General features: G+C 49.9%; 1 long non-coding RNA gene across 1 annotated transcript; it reads left to right on the top strand.

The window, feature by feature from the left end:
• The first annotated feature begins 3,055 nt into the window (after window positions 1–3,055).
• LOC120992130 lies at window positions 3,056–15,399 on the top strand. Its single transcript, XR_005776921.1, has 4 exons — window positions 3,056–3,082; window positions 14,675–14,822; window positions 15,095–15,265; window positions 15,340–15,399. It is a non-coding gene; the product is annotated as an uncharacterized LOC120992130 (long non-coding RNA).
• The last annotated feature ends 168 nt before the right edge of the window (window positions 15,400–15,567 follow it).

Below are 15,567 nucleotides of genomic sequence, written 5' to 3'. Positions count from 1 at the left end.
TGTCATGATGCTATCTTGTGAGTAAATGCACGTACTGCTGTGAAACTATTTGGAGTCAGGCGGATGTTTTTGAGAATTCACCTTCAGGACCATCAAGCCAAGGTCTGATACTGCGTGCACCCACCGATTCCAATTGTGGATTCCTATACATGAATGGACTATAAATCCTGTTTAAGGTAATGCAGGGCTGCTTCTATTTAAATTTTTTGGACTCCATATCAACTGGCCAAAATCTTTTGAAGGGGCCAAGAATGGAATTGAGTGTCAGGAACCACTGTAATACACAAGGTCATTAACCCCAGAATGCGCATTATCGGGGAGATTTATCATTCCCTGTGTTCCAGGATGCAGGACAGTGCGGACACGGAGCGCCGGCCTGACAGGTCCTTTTAGAAACACTGACAGGGAGGACGGGTGTTCATAAAAAAGGGCAATGATTAGCCAGCAAACAGTCATTGGACGGGAGATCAAATCTTTCCTGCAAGTATAGAAATGCTTGTTGGTTGGCAGCACATCTTGACAGGATACTGTATACATTGCCAACAAAATGAAAGCTACTGTATATGGAGACAAGCATCCAAACAATAGTTTGTCCCCCTTTCATGAGCCTGCCAAAAGGTCCTCAGATAAGCGTCAAGCCGCTTGATAATATCCCAATGGGTGCGCATTCTGTGCCGATATCAGCCAATGTAAATGGAGGCCGAAACTGTGTCAAGTTTGTGAATTGCTGAGAAAAGCTCCTGATGGAAGCCAGAAGAGAGTCCTTTCAGGTACAGGACACCACCTGGTATTCTCTTACACTGCAGTCCTATGGTGGGAGGTTACACCAGGAGCTTTCTCAGTATACTCTCTCATCTCTTGGAGTCACAGACTTGGCCCTCTCCTGGATCACATCATACCTTACAGGCCAAACATTCAGTGTCTCCCACTCACACAAACACCTCCTCAATTTGTCCATTCTCTGCCGATGTCCCTCAAGGCTCTGTTCTAGGACCCCTTCTCCTCTCAATCTACACCTTCGGCCTGAGACAACTCATCTGGTCCAGATATCACCACCCTACTATCTAGAATTCCACAATGCCTGTCCTCTCTAGCCTCCTTCTTCTCCTTTCGCTTTCTAAAACGTAACATGGATAAACCAGAATTTATCATTTTCCCCATCTCACTCAGCCCCCTCATCAGACCTATCTACCCCAGTCAATGGCTGCACACATTCCCCTGTCAACCAAGTCTACTGCCTTGGGGTTAACCTTTGATTCTGCTCTGTCTTTCAAACCACACATCCAAGTCCTTTCCACCTCTTGCTTTCTCCAACTCAAAAACATCTCTCAGATCCAAACATTCCTCAATCCAGAGTCTGCAAAAATTCTTGTATATGCCCTCATCATCTCCCACCTAGACTACTGTAACATCTGTGGCCCCCCATCTAGCACTCTCTCACCCCTCCAATCTATCCTCAATTCTGCTGCCCGACTAATCCACCTCTCCCCCGTTACTCTCCTGTCTCTTCTCTCTGCCAATCCCTTCACTGGCTCCCCGTTGCCTAGAGAATCCAGTACAAAACACTTACTATGTTCACAACCTGTCCCCTCCATACATCTGTGACCTACACATAATCTCCGATCCTCACAAGACCTCCTTCTCTCCTCTTATCACCTCTTCCCACAATCGCCTCCAAGATTTCACCCATGCTTCGCCCACACTCTGGAATTCTCTACCCCAACATATCAGACTACACCGACAGTGGAATCCTTCAAAAGAAACCTGAAAACCCACCTCTTCAGACAAGCCGACAACCAGTGACCCTGCTGCCTCTATACCGCCATGACCAGCTTCACCCGCACCTACTGTGTCCTTCTCCCATACCTTGTAGATTGTAAGCCTCAAGGGCAGAGTCCTGTGTAATATGTATATAGTGCACAGCGATGAGTGTAATGTATACGGTGCAGAGCTGTGTGTGTAATGTATACGGTGCAGAGCTGTGTGTGTAATGTATACCGTGCAGAGCTGTGTGTGTAATGTATACGGTGCAGAGCTGTGTGTGTAATGTATACGGTGCAGAGCCGTGTGTGTAATGTATACGGTGCAGAGCTGTGTGTAATGTATACGGTGCAGAGCTGTGTGTGTAATGTATACGGTGCAGAGCTGTGTGTGTAATGTATACGGTGCAGAGCTGTGCGTAATGTATATGGTGCAGAGCTGTGTGTGTAATGTATACGGTGCAGAGCTGTGTGTGTAATGTATATAGTGCACAGCGATGAGTGTAATGTATACGGTGCAGAGCTGTGTGTGTAATGTATACGGTGCAGAGCTGTGTGTGTAATGTATACCGTGCAGAGCTGTGTGTGTAATGTATACGGTGCAGAGCTGTGTGTGTAATGTATACGGTGCAGAGCCGTGTGTGTAATGTATACGGTGCAGAGCTGTGTGTAATGTATACGGTGCAGAGCTGTGTGTGTAATGTATACGGTGCAGAGCTGTGTGTGTAATGTATACGGTGCAGAGCTGTGCGTAATGTATATGGTGCAGAGCTGTGTGTGTAATGTATACGGTGCAGAGCTGTGTGTGTAATGTATACGGTGCAGAGCTGTGTGTGTAATGTATACGGTGCAGAGCTGTGTGTGTAATGTATACGGTGCAGAGCTGTGTGTGTAATGTATACGGTGCAGAGCTGTGTGTAATGTATACTGTGCAGAGCTGTGTGTGTAATGTATACGATGCAGAGCCGTGTGTGTAATGTATACGGTGCAGAGCTGTATGTGTAATGTATACTGTGCAGAGCTGTGTGTAGAGCAGTACAGATGTGTATGTCTCAGGCTCAGGCAGCGCACACATCTCTATCACCTCACGAGGAGGAGCTTCTTATTATCTAGAATCTGAATCTCCTCAGACAGCACAGCCTGGAGCCTGACTCCGCCCACACATGGTCACATGGTCATGACATCACCAAAGGTCCTTTCGCATCCTAGGCATCTATTACTCCAGGTCATGTGATTCCTGACTCCTCCCACACAGGTGACTAATCACATGGCTATGACATCATCACAGGCCCTATAACAAAGCTGCAGCTTTACAGCAGGAGGTAAGTGTGTGGTCACAGGCATGTAAGGATTGGGGTCCATGGTGACCCTGTGAGGGGCGCAGCTTCTTTTTATGGCCGTTCTCTGACCTCACTGAAACAGAATGTTGTTGCGCTACAAGACCCTTAAAGGGGTTGTGACATATCGCTTGGACCCCTACCTCTGGGGCCCGCTCCTTTCTCCAGAATTGGCCCCTCGAAGTGAATGAGAGCGCACCTCACATGCACAGCCGCCCACCACTCATTTCTATGGGCGTGCCGAAAATAGCCAAATGCTGGTTCTGCCATTCTCGGGACTCCCATAGAAGTAAATGGAGAGCAGGCTGGTCTTGCGCGGTGCACCCTCATGAGATGAGCGAATAAAAAATAAAACACCTGATCCATTTGATCGCGATGGCCCGGCGGCCGCCATCTTGATTGAAGATCATGCAGCTGGTATGGTGAAGTCTTACATCACCAAGAACAGGATTTAGTGAGAGATCTTCAGGCGTCATGATCAAATGGATCTGGTAAGTATGTTGTTTTTTTTTATTTCTGCTTTTCAGCTAATCAAATTTTTCTCCTAACTACCACCAGTGTATGAGATGACACAATCCCTTTAAGTCCCATCTGGGGACTTGAAAAAGGTTCACATCCCATCCGCACCTCAGTTTCCTGTCCTCTAGGAAGTCCTGGGCAGCCTCCTGCGCCTTATTGAAGTTACCTCGTTCACACCATCTTTAAAGGGGTTTTCCCATCTCATGCAATGAGGGCATATCGCTAGGATATGGCCCTATTGTCTGATAGGAGCGGGTCCCACCCCTGAGAACGGAGCGGGGAAGGTGGTGGCTGGAGGACCATGGGTTTTCCGGGTTTTTGCCACCGCCAAGCGCTGTCTCCATAGGACTCAATACGAGCGCAGCCACCGCTCCCATTCATTTCCATGGGGCCGATAGAAATAGCCGAGCCAGCGTTCCCTGAATTCAATGAAGGCCATTATAGCTCCAGCGGAGGTAGGATTTAGTGTAGTATTTTTGTCATAAGTAATGATCTGTATTTGGTGATCTGAAACGCGTAGACCTGATGTACATGTATGGATTTTAACCACCTCAGCCCCCCTAGCCTAAACACCCTTAAAGGGAACCTGTCACCAGGATTTAGTGCATAGAGCTGGGGACATGGGCTGCTAGATGGCCGCTAGCAAATCTGCAATACCCAGTCCCCATAGCTCTGTGTGCTTTTATTGTGTTAAAAAACCCGTTTTGATCCATATGCAAATGACCTGATATGAGTCCTGTATCCGGAGATGAGTCCAGCGGAAAGGAGCCCAGCACCGCACCGCGTCCTCCGAATCTCCTCCTTGCTGGCTGACGTCACAGAGCTGGAGCGTCGAAATCTCGCGATGCGCGAGCTAGCGCATGCGTAGTTCGTTTCCTGTGCTGATGCCAGTACAGGGAATGAACATGATGCCGACACTGCGCATGCGCTAGCTCGCGCATCGCGAGATTTCGGCGCTCCAGCTCTGTGACGTCAGCCAGCAAGGAGGAGATTCGGAGGACGCGGGGCGGTGCTGGGCTCCTTTCCGCTGGACTCATCTCCGGATACAGGACTCATATCAGGTCATTTGCATATGGATCAAAACTGTTTTTTAACACAATAAAAGCACACAGAGCTATGGGGACTGGGTATTGCGGATGTGTTAGCGGCCATCTAGCAGCCCATGTCCTCAGCTCTATACACAAAATCCTGGTGACAGGTTCCCTTTAATGACCAGACCACTTTTTACACTTCTGCACTACACTACTTTCACGGTTTATTGCTCGGTCATACAACTTACCACCCAAATGAATTTTACCTCCTTTTCTTCTCACTAATAGAGCTTTCATTGCTGCTGACATTTTAACTTTTTTTGTTATTAATCGAAATTTACCGATTATTTTTTTTTTTTGCAAAAAAACGACATTTTTCACTTTCAGTTGTAATTTTTTTTTTTTAAAACTACACTTCTATATAAATTTTTCTCTAAATTTATTGTTCTACATGTCTTGGATATAAAAAAAAAAATGGTTTTGGTAAAAGTTATAGCGTTTACAAACTATGGTACAAAAATGTGAATTTCCGCTTTTTGAAGCCGCTCTGACTTTCTGAGCACCTGTCATGTTTCCTGAGGTTCTACAATGGCCAGACAGTAGAAACGCCCCACAAATGACCCCATTTCGGAAAGTAGACACCCTAAGGTATTCGCTGATGGGCATAGTGAGTTCATAGAACTTTTCATTTTTTGTCACAAGTTAGCGGAAAATGATGATTTATTTATATATTTTTTTTTTTCTTACAAAGTCTCATATTCCACTAACTTGTGACAAAAAATAAAAACTTCCATGAACTCACTATGCCCATCACGAAATACCTTGGGGTGTCTTCTTTCCAAAATGGGGTCACTTGTGGGGTAGTTGTACTGCCCTGGCATTTTAGGGGCCCTAATGCGTGAGAAGAAGTCTGGAATCCAAATGTGTAAAAAATGCCCTGTGAAATCCTAAAGGTGCCCACCTAGGCTGCAAAAAAGTGTCACACATGTGGTATCGCCGTACTCAGGAGAAGTAGGGCAATGTGTTTTGGGGTGCATTTTTACATATACCCATGCTGGGTGAGAGAAATATCTCTCTAAAAGTCAACTTTTCCCATTTTTGTATACAAAGTTGTCATTATAGAGAGATATTTCTCTCACCCAGCATGGGTATATGTAAAAAGACACCCCAAAACACATAGTCCTACTTCTCCTGAGTACGGCGATACCACATGTGTGACACTTTTTTGCAGCCTAGATGTGCAAAGGGGCCCAAATTCCTTTTAGGAGGGCATTTTTAGACATTTGGATTCCAGACTTCTTCTCACGCTTTAGGGCCCCTAAAATGCCAGGGCAGTATAAATTCCCCACATGTGACCCCATTTTGGAAAGAAGACACCCAAAGGTATTCCGTGAGGGGCATGGCGAGTTCATAGAAGTTTTTTTCTCGCCCAATTCCTTGGGGGACACAGGAAACCTTGGGTATAGCTCAGCTCCCTAGGAGGCGTGACACTAAGTGAAAGACTGTTAAGCCCCTCCTCCAGCAGCTATGCCCTCAGCCTGGAGAGAGAGACTACCAGTTTTTTGCTTAGTGTCAAGGAGGCAAGACACTCTCTGCACTGCAGAGCTGTCTTTGCTTGAAATTGATTTTATTTTATTTTTTTCAACAGGGACAACAGAGACGCCTGGACCTCTCTGTTTTCCCGGGGTTGAGCTGCGCCAGTGCCGGCTATCCGCACTGCTGCCTTCCCCACCGAAGAAAAGGAGGACCAGGGCAGCCCAGCTCCCCTGCATCCCGCCAGCGCAAGGGTCGCCCACCTGCAAGCCCCTCTCCAGCTTCCTGCCACTTCGGTGCCAGTGGCTGAAGGGGCGTCCCTGCTGGATGGACAGAGGGTGAAGTCTTCAAGATTGTGAGAGTGGCTGTTCCAGCCTGTTCCTGCTCCCACCGCCCCCCCCCCCCCCCCCCCCCTTTTGCTTTCTCTCTGCTTTCCCTTTTCTATCTGTCTGGCCTCAATGTTCCTTTCCTACTTGCAGGGTGCTTCAGGCGCCTTGACGGCTCCCCCCTTTGTGTGTGGGGAAGAGTAGAGAAGTGTCGGCAGGACGGGGTCGCAGGGGGAGGGTTAATGGCAGAGTACATGGGGAGATTGCCGCAGTTGCGGCGGCCATGTGTGCGCCGCCTTTGTTTTACCTACGTCGGGCAGGCAGTGGCTGCCGCTCTAGTTCCGGCTACCGGCTGCCACTCTCTTGTGGCGGCGGTGTTTGCGTTCGCCTCCATTTATGAGGGAGGCGGACTGGTGGGCACAAGTCCTTTCTTGCGGGGCTTCGGCGGCATTTTTTGAATCGCGCGCGCGAAAGATTCAGCGGGGGGCGGAGCTTCGTTCCGCTTCTCTTGTTCTTCCCGCTCCTCGCTTGTCCCGCCTCCTTAGTCATCTTCGTGCCTGCTTGCTCTCACTGCAGCTCTGCTGGGACGGATCGTTTACCTCAGGTGTTTTGCTGTCTGCTGTTGCCGTCTGCTCCTGCTCTGTGACCTGGTAGTACTGTTGACCCCTTCTAGTACAGCAGCCCCCTGGCCTGGACGTTTATATTACTAATCTTCCAGCCAACATGTCTGACCCCTCAGTGCCTGCTGGACCATGGTATCATACCTGTACCGCATGTAAGGCGCCCTTTCCTCAAGGGCAGCCTGACCCGCATTGCCCGGCTTGCCAGGCCCCATCACAGGGTCCGCCACCAGTTGTGTCACCCCCTGGCCTCTTGGATCCCCCTGACTGGGCTAGATCCCTTTCCCAGGCTGTGGTCAGTCTCACTAGTGTTGTGGGCCGCCTTGCGGATGCATTGCCTTTATCGCAGCCGGATGATTCCCCTGCTGGGCCCTCCGGGTCCGCTATCCTGGCCGACCCGTCTGAGTCCCTCTCTCCAGGCGACGCCTCCAGAGCCCATCATCCCCAGAAGCGGTCCAGGGCGGAGCGCGTATCATCTTCGGATGCTTCTGTGTCACCCCCAAGGGTGCGTTCTCAGTCGGGCCCCTCCTCTTTACAGGATATGCCCTCAGAAGGGGAACTGGTTGATTCGGATTGTGATATGGACTCGGCCTTACCTTCTAAACTGGCTTCTGCCGTGGGCCATCTTATTGCCAATATTCGTGATACCTTCAAGATTCACGATGATCCTCCTAGTTCTGACAAAACCAGTGTTTCCTTTTACCGCCAAAAGCAGGCGTCTGCGGTTTTTCCTCTCCACGCCGACTTCTCGTCGGTGGTTTCTAAGGCCTGGGCTCGTCCTGATGCCCGTTTTACCCCGCCTAAGAAGTTGGATATCTGTTATCCGTTTCCGGTGGATTGCATTGCGAACTGGGCGTCACCACCTAAAGTCGACCCCCCTGTGGCCCGTTTGTCCAAAAGCACGGCCATTCCCGTGGCGGATGGCTCCTCCTTACAATCCGCTGAGGATCGCCGTATGGAGTCCATTACCAAGGGTATCTTTGCAGCCTCCGGTTCCGCCCTCAGGCCGGTCTTTGCTTCCGCCTGGGCTGGAAAAGCGGTTTCAGAGTTGGCGTCTCAGCTGGATCACGAGCTTGAGTCCGATGTCCCCATTCAGGACCTCCGTGCATTAGCCCAACTTATCGTTCAAGCCGGCAAATTCGTCTGCGAGGCATCCCTTGATGCCGGGGCTCTTATAACCCGTTCGTCTGCCCTGGCCGTTTCGGCTAGGAGAGAGCTTTGGTTGAAGGTTTGGACGGCGGACTCCACGTCAAAACGGTCTCTTACTGGCCTTCCCTTCGCTGGTTCCCGATTGTTCGGGACCCGCTTGGATGAAATCATCTCCGAAGCCACGGGGGGGGGGAAGAGTACTCATCTTCCCCAGTCCAGGACTAGGAGCACCACTCGAGGCCGTTCCAGCTTCTCGCGCTTTAGGTCCTCCCGTAGGGCTCCCGCACCTCGCACCACTTCAGGTCCATCTCCTAACCCTGTCCAAGACAGGCGTAAGAAACCTTTTTTTCGGACCCAGCCCTCCTGGCGCAAGTCACAGCCTGCTCGCCCTCCCGCGGCCAAGCAGAACCCCGCCTGAAGGTGCGCCTCCACCCACCCGGGTGGGGGGACGACTCCGCCTGTTCAGGGACTTCTGGCAGGCGCACGTCTCCGACGCCTGGGCTCTCGAGGTTGTGTCTTCTGGGTACAAGCTCGAGTTTGCGTCCCTCCCCCCAGTTCGGTTCTTTCGCTCCCGGGTTCCCCGGGATCCCCAAGGGGCGGCCGATTTCTTTACTGCCATTCGCACCCTTCTGGACAAAGGGTTTATCGCTCCGGTTCCTATGGAAGACAGATTCAGGGGGTTCTATTCGAACCTTTTTGTGGTCCCCAAAAAGGAAGGCTCGGTGCGTCCCATTTTGGATCTCAAACGGTTAAACCGTTTCCTCCGTCTTCAGCGGTTCCGGATGGAGTCTCTCAGGTCGGTGGTGGCCTCTCTGGAAAAAGGGGAGTTCCTGGCCTCTATCGACATCCAGGACGCCTACCTTCCTATTCCGATCGCTCGGTGTCATCAGTGCTTCCTGCGCTTTGCAGTGGGGTCCGACCACTACCAGTTCATCGCTCTCCCCTTCGGACTGGCGACGGCCCCTCGCGTATTCACAAAGGTCCTTGCCCCTGTCCTAGCCTTACTTCGTTCCAGGGGAGTTTATCTTCTTCTATATTTGGACAATCTGCTTATCAAGGCGCCCTCTCTTTCACTGACATCCGCCAGTGTGGACCTCTCGCTGCAAACTTTACGCCGGTTCGGTTGGATAATCAATCTTCCCAAATCCTCACTTGTTCCATCCAGGCAGCTGATCTTTTTGGGGATGCTTCTGGATACAGAAGCAGCGGAGGTTTGGCTTCCGTCGGAAAAGCGCCAGCTCCTTCATCGGTCGGTTCGGAGCCTTCTTCTCCACCACCATCCTTCCTTCCGGTTCAGCATGCCGGTTTTGGGACAGATGGTGTCCTGTTTCGAAGCAATCCCCTACGCGCAGTATCACTCCCGCACCTTTCAGACGGCTATTCTGTCCGCCTGGGACAAGTCCCAGGAGAGTCTGGATCGGCATTTTCCCCTCCCCCCCCCCCCAGGTTCGCTCCTCCCTCCTCTGGTGGTTGCAGACCCCCCTCCAAGGGAAGTCCTTTCTGCCGATGACTTGGTTGGTGATTACCACCGATGCCAGTCTGCTGGGTTGGGGGGGGGGGGGGTGTTTCCTCCTCGGTCCGTCCAAGGCACTTGGTCTCCATCGGAGTCCAAACTGCCGATCAACATTCTAGAACTGAGGGCAGTTCTCCTCTCACTCCGGCATTGGACTTCGCTGCTTCAGGGTCATCCTGTTCGTGTCCAGTTGGACAATGCCACGGCTGTGGCATATATAAATCATCAGGGGGGTACTCGCAGCGCGGCGGCGATGAGGAAGGTGTCTCAAATCCTTCGCTGGGCGGAAGTTCATGTTCCAGCCCTTTCTGCCATTTACATTCCGGGGGTGGACAATTGGGCGGCGGACTTCCTCAGCCGGACGACGATCGACCCGGGCGAGTGGTCTCTGCACCCCGACGTGTTCGAGTCTCTTTGCCTCCGTTGGGGTCGTCCGGACGTGGATCTCATGGCCTCCAGATTCAACCACAAGCTTCCCACTTTCATGGCCAGGGCCAAGGATCCGGAGGCTTACGGCGCGGACGCGCTCGTTCTTCCCTGGACGGAGTTCTCTCTCCTCTACGTTTTTCCGCCCCTTCCTCTTCTTCCACGAGTTCTTCGAAAGATCGCGGCGGAAGGCACGCCTGCGATTCTGATAGCCCCGGATTGGCCTCGTCGTCCTTGGTACGCCGACCTTATGCTGCTCCTGGCAGACGCACCTTTGCCTCTGCCTCTAAGAGAAGATCTCCTCTCTCAAGGGCCGATCTTCCACCAGCATTTAGGGTCGCTACGTTTAGCCGCGTAGCTATTGAAACCGCAGTTCTAATGCGGCGGTGGTTTTCTGCTGATGTGGTCCGTACCATGATTCATGCGCGTAAACCGGCATCGTCCAGGATTTATTACCGAACCTGGCGGGCCTACTTGATTTTCTGCGAGACCATGGATGTTCATCCTCTTCGGTTTTCTCTCCCCGTGGTCTTGTCCTTCTTGCAGTCTGGTCTGGACTTGGGTTTGGGTCTCAGTACCCTAAAGGGTCAGATCTCAGCGCTTTCGATTCTCTTCCAGCGCCCTCTGGCTCTGCTCGGTCCGGTTAAGACCTTTCTTCAGGGGGTTGCTCACTATGTTCCCCCGTATCGCGCTCCCGTTCCATCTTGGGATCTTAATGTTGTGCTGACGGCTCTCCAGTCTTCCCCCTTCGAGCCTCTGCGAAAGGTTTCCCTTCGCTTGTTGTCTTGCAAGGTTTTTTCCTTGTTGCCATCACGTCTCTTCGGCGTGTGTCTGAATTGGCGGCACTTTCTTGCGCGGAATCCCTCTTGGTCTTCCACCAGGATAAGGCGGTTCTCCGCCCGGTTCCGTATTTTCTTCCGAAGGTGGTGTCCGCTTTTCACCTTAATGAAGACATTGTCCTTCCTTCTCTGTGCCCGTCCCCTTCTCATCCTCGGGAACGAGAGCTTCACCGTCTGGATGTTGTTAGGGCCCTGAGGATCTACTTGGATGTGACTAGACCCTTTCGGCGCACGGACTCTCTATTTGTGGTCCCGGAGGGTCCGCGCAGGGGGCTGGCGGCATCCAAGGTGGTTATTGCCCGCTTCATCAAGATGGCCATTGCTGAGGCTTACCGTGCTAGGGGCAGGGAGCCGCCGTTTGGTGTTACCGCTCATTCTACCAGAGCGGTCGGGGCTTCCTGGGCTCAGCGGAATCGAGCTTCGGCTGAACAATTGTGTAAGGCGGCCACCTGGTCTTCTTTGCACACTTTCACCAAGTTCTACAGGGTGAACACTTATGCATCGGCGGATGCTGCTTTGGGCCGCTTGGTCTTGCAGGCGGCGGTTTCTTGATGCCTACGGTGGTTTAATTCATCTTGGGTTGTAGTCCCTCCCCCTTTTTGGACTGCTTTTGAACGTCCCAAGGTTTCCTGTGTCCCCCAAGGAATTGGGCGAGAAAACGAGATTTTTGTATAACTTACCAGTAAAATCTCTTTCTCGCTCTTCCTTGGGGGACACAGCACCCACCCATTGTTTTCGGTTACCATTACGGTTTGGTTGCCCTGACGGGTATTTGATTTGTTGGTTCTTGTTCGGTTGATCCTTGCCTTTGTTTTAACTACTTGGGCACGCAACTGGTAGTCTCTCTCTCCAGGCTGAGGGTATAGCTGCTGGAGGAGGGGCTTAACAGTCTTTCACTTAGTGTCACGCCTCCTAGGGAGCTGAGCTATACCCAAGGTTTCCTGTGTCCCCCAAGGAAGAGCGAGAAAGAGATTTTACTGGTAAGTTGTACAAAAATCTCATATTTTTTTTTGGCACAAGTTAGCGGAAATATATATATATATATATATATATATATATATATATTTTTTTTTGTTTTCTCTCACAAAGTCTACCTTTCCGCTAACTTGTGACAAAAAGTTCAATCTTTCATGGACTCAATATGCCCCTCAGCGAATACCTTGGGGTGTCTTCTTTCCGAAATGGGGTCACATGTGGGGTATTTATACTGCCCTGGCATTTTAGGGGCCCTAAAGCGTGAGAAGAAGTCTGGAATATAAATTACTAAAAAAAATTACGCATTTGGATTCCGTGAGGGGTATGGTGAGTTCATGTGAGATTTAATTTTTTGTCACAAGTTAGTGGAATATGAGACTTTGTAAGAAAAAAATTTAAAAAAATTATCAATTTCCGCTAACGTGTGCCAAAAAAATGTCTGAATGGAGCCTTACAGGGGGGTGATCAATGACAGGGGGGTGATTAGGGAGTCTATATGGGGTGATCACCACCCTGTCATTGATCACCCCCCTGTAAGGCTCCATTCAGACGTCCGTATGTGTTTTGCGGATCCGCGGTGTCCGTGTTTTGCGGATCCGATCCGTGGATCCGCAAAACACATACGGACCTCTGAGCCAGCCTTACAGGGGGGTGATCAATGACAGGGGGGTGATCAGGGAGTCTATATGGGGTGATCACCCCCCTGTAAGGCTCCATTCAGACGTCTGTATGTGTTTTGTGGATCCGATCCATGTATCCGTGGATCCGTAAAAAACATACGGACGTCTGAATGGAGCCTTACAGGGGGGTGATCAATGACAGGGGGGTGATCAATGACAGGGGGGTGATCAGGGAGTCTATATGGGGTGATCATGGGGTTAATAAGGGGTTAATAAGTGATTGGGGGGTTGTAGTAGTGTTTGGTGCTACTTACTGAGCTACCTGTGTCCTCTGGTGGTCGATCCAAGCAAAGGGGACCACCAGAGGACCAGGTAGCAGGTATATTAGACGCTGTTATCAAAACAGCGTCTAATATACCTTTTAGGGGTTAAAAAAAATCGCATCTACAGCCTGCCAGCGAACGATCGCCGCTGGCAGGCTGGAGATCCACTCGCTTACCTGCAGTTCCTGTGAACTCGCGAGATGATGCACCGGCGCATCAAGGAGGAATGAATCGACCGCCTCCGGAACGCAATCCTGCGTTAGGCGGTCCGGAGGCGGTTAAGCACCTATTTATTAAAGCTTGAACACGTTGTTTGGAAGCTGGATTTCCTTTCTTCATTTATGATACCACTATCGCTTAGTTCCTGGCGTATGTCCGTGCCTCCTCACTAACTCAAGACCAGGTGAGCCTCGACAATCCTCTTTTTTAGTATTTAGTGTAGGTTCCTGTCCTAAAGAGATCGCCTTGCCGTTGGTGGACAGGCACAAGTAATTTTGTACAAAATGTATTTGCCAAGAATCTCACATTTATAACGTAGCATTAGTAAATTTCTATAGTGAGTATTGCACGATTGTATTTACTGTATTATTTGTGTTTGCAGTGTGCTGGTGCATTGTGTTTTTGCTTTTGCGCTATCGGCCATGCTGACGTGCAGCGGTGCATTGGGATGTGCTGACTAACCCCCATTTCTTTCTTCAAAGATATTAATGAGCTATACTCAGGATAGGTTATCAATATGCCCTTTTCCCTGCAATCAGCTATTTTAAAGGGGTAACAGCACTTGTGTGAGGGCTGCTTCCTCTTCAGTTACCTGTTCGCCGTGTAACTACAGCTTGACTAGGAAGAGCGCTTGTAATTACACTGCGCTGCCTCTATAAGCAATTCAACATGAAGGTAGTTTGAAACGTAAGCAGCCCTCATGCGAGCACCACTACCTCTTCAATCAGTGGGGATGCCAGGAATCGGACCCCGCCTGAGGACAGGCCATCAATACCTCTGCGATGCACAACCCCTTTAAGTGAGGGTGTATGCTGCTTTTTAGCCCTAAAGTCTTGCATCTGCTAGGCTGCAAACTGTGCATACAATGATAGACTGAGGCAGCCTCCGAACTTACATACCTTCCATGAGTGGAGCCTTGATCCGGCCTTCAGTAGGACTTGTCTGGTACGAAGTGTCACACAGTATTCTGTAACCAGAAGTGGAACAGAGGAAATCCTTAGTCTGTAGCAGCCACGGACATAGCCTGATCCCAATGCAAATGATCTTACCAATATTGGTGCCACACAATGGGTCTACCTTCCCACAGTAATACTCACACCCAGAACAAGGAGGGAGGATACTGCTACCACCGGTAACCCTCATTGCCTGCATCAGCCCTCCCAGTAAGGAACCGTGGAAGAGGACGGGCTGGGCAAGATAAAAAATTCCTCTGCTGTGGATCAGTGGCAGGAACGTCTTCCCCGTCTCCTGTTGGATCAGGTAAAGGGGATGAACTTTTTATTGCTGTCTTACATGTTTTTTCCTGTCCATGGGAGGCAGTGAAACCCTCCTGTCTGTATCGTTGTGGAGGTTCGCGGAAGAGAGAAACTACAACATCTACACTGTAATATCTCCTCAAATGTTTCCCCTCATTAACTACAGTAAGTGTATTTTTACATTACATTTTGCGTGTTTTTTACATGTTTCTTCTTCTTTCTGTTTAGGTTCCTAAAATATAGAATTGTCTGTTAATATCTTCTACGTAACAGAATTTTCCTGATAGACTCATTAAGGATGGATAGGGACAGAGACAAGATGGCAGAGAGGATAATAAATCTCACCCTAGAGATACTCTTCCAACTTACTGGAGAGGTGAGAGATTCTGATGATGTCACATTACATCATTCTTATCTATGGTAATGACAGATGATATGACTGGAGAGGTGAGAGGTTCTGATGATGTCACATTACATCATTCTTATCTATGGTAATAACAGTTGATATGACTGGAGAGGTGAGAAGTTCTGATGATGTCACATTACATCAGTCTTATCTATGGTAATAACAGATGGACATGGCTGTAGAGGTGACAGACTCTGGAAATGTCAGTAGTGATATTTATTACGGTGTCTCCCCATAAACAGGGTTACACAGTAGTGAAGAAGACCTCTAGTGAGGTTCCTTTGTCTGAAGGATGGGGAAGAACCCTGAGCCCAATCACAGGACCTCCACCTCACTCCCTGATACATGAGGAGATCAATGAACAGAAGATCCTAGAACTCACCCACAAGATGATGGAGCTGCTGACTGGAGAGGTGACATTGCTGGGACATTATACAGTAACAGCACTGGAGGGGTCTGGGTGATGACTGTATCATTGTGTTGTCAGGTTCCTATAAGGTGTCAGGATGTCACTGTCTATTTCTCCATGGAGGAGTGGGAGTATGTAGAAGGACACAAGGATCTGTACAAGGATGTCATGATGGAGGACCACCAGACCCTCACATCACCAGGTACTAGACAGGACTGAATACACCCATCCTTTAATTATCTGTATGTAAAGAATTAATTCAGTCACTGTATGTGTCTCCTACAGGTAGACCAAGTAAGAGAAGAA

This window comes from Bufo bufo, chromosome 2 (genome assembly GCF_905171765.1).
Source record: "Bufo bufo chromosome 2, aBufBuf1.1, whole genome shotgun sequence".
Lineage (NCBI taxonomy): Eukaryota > Metazoa > Chordata > Amphibia > Anura > Bufonidae > Bufo > Bufo bufo.
This window is presented reverse-complemented; position numbering and strand designations above follow the sequence as displayed.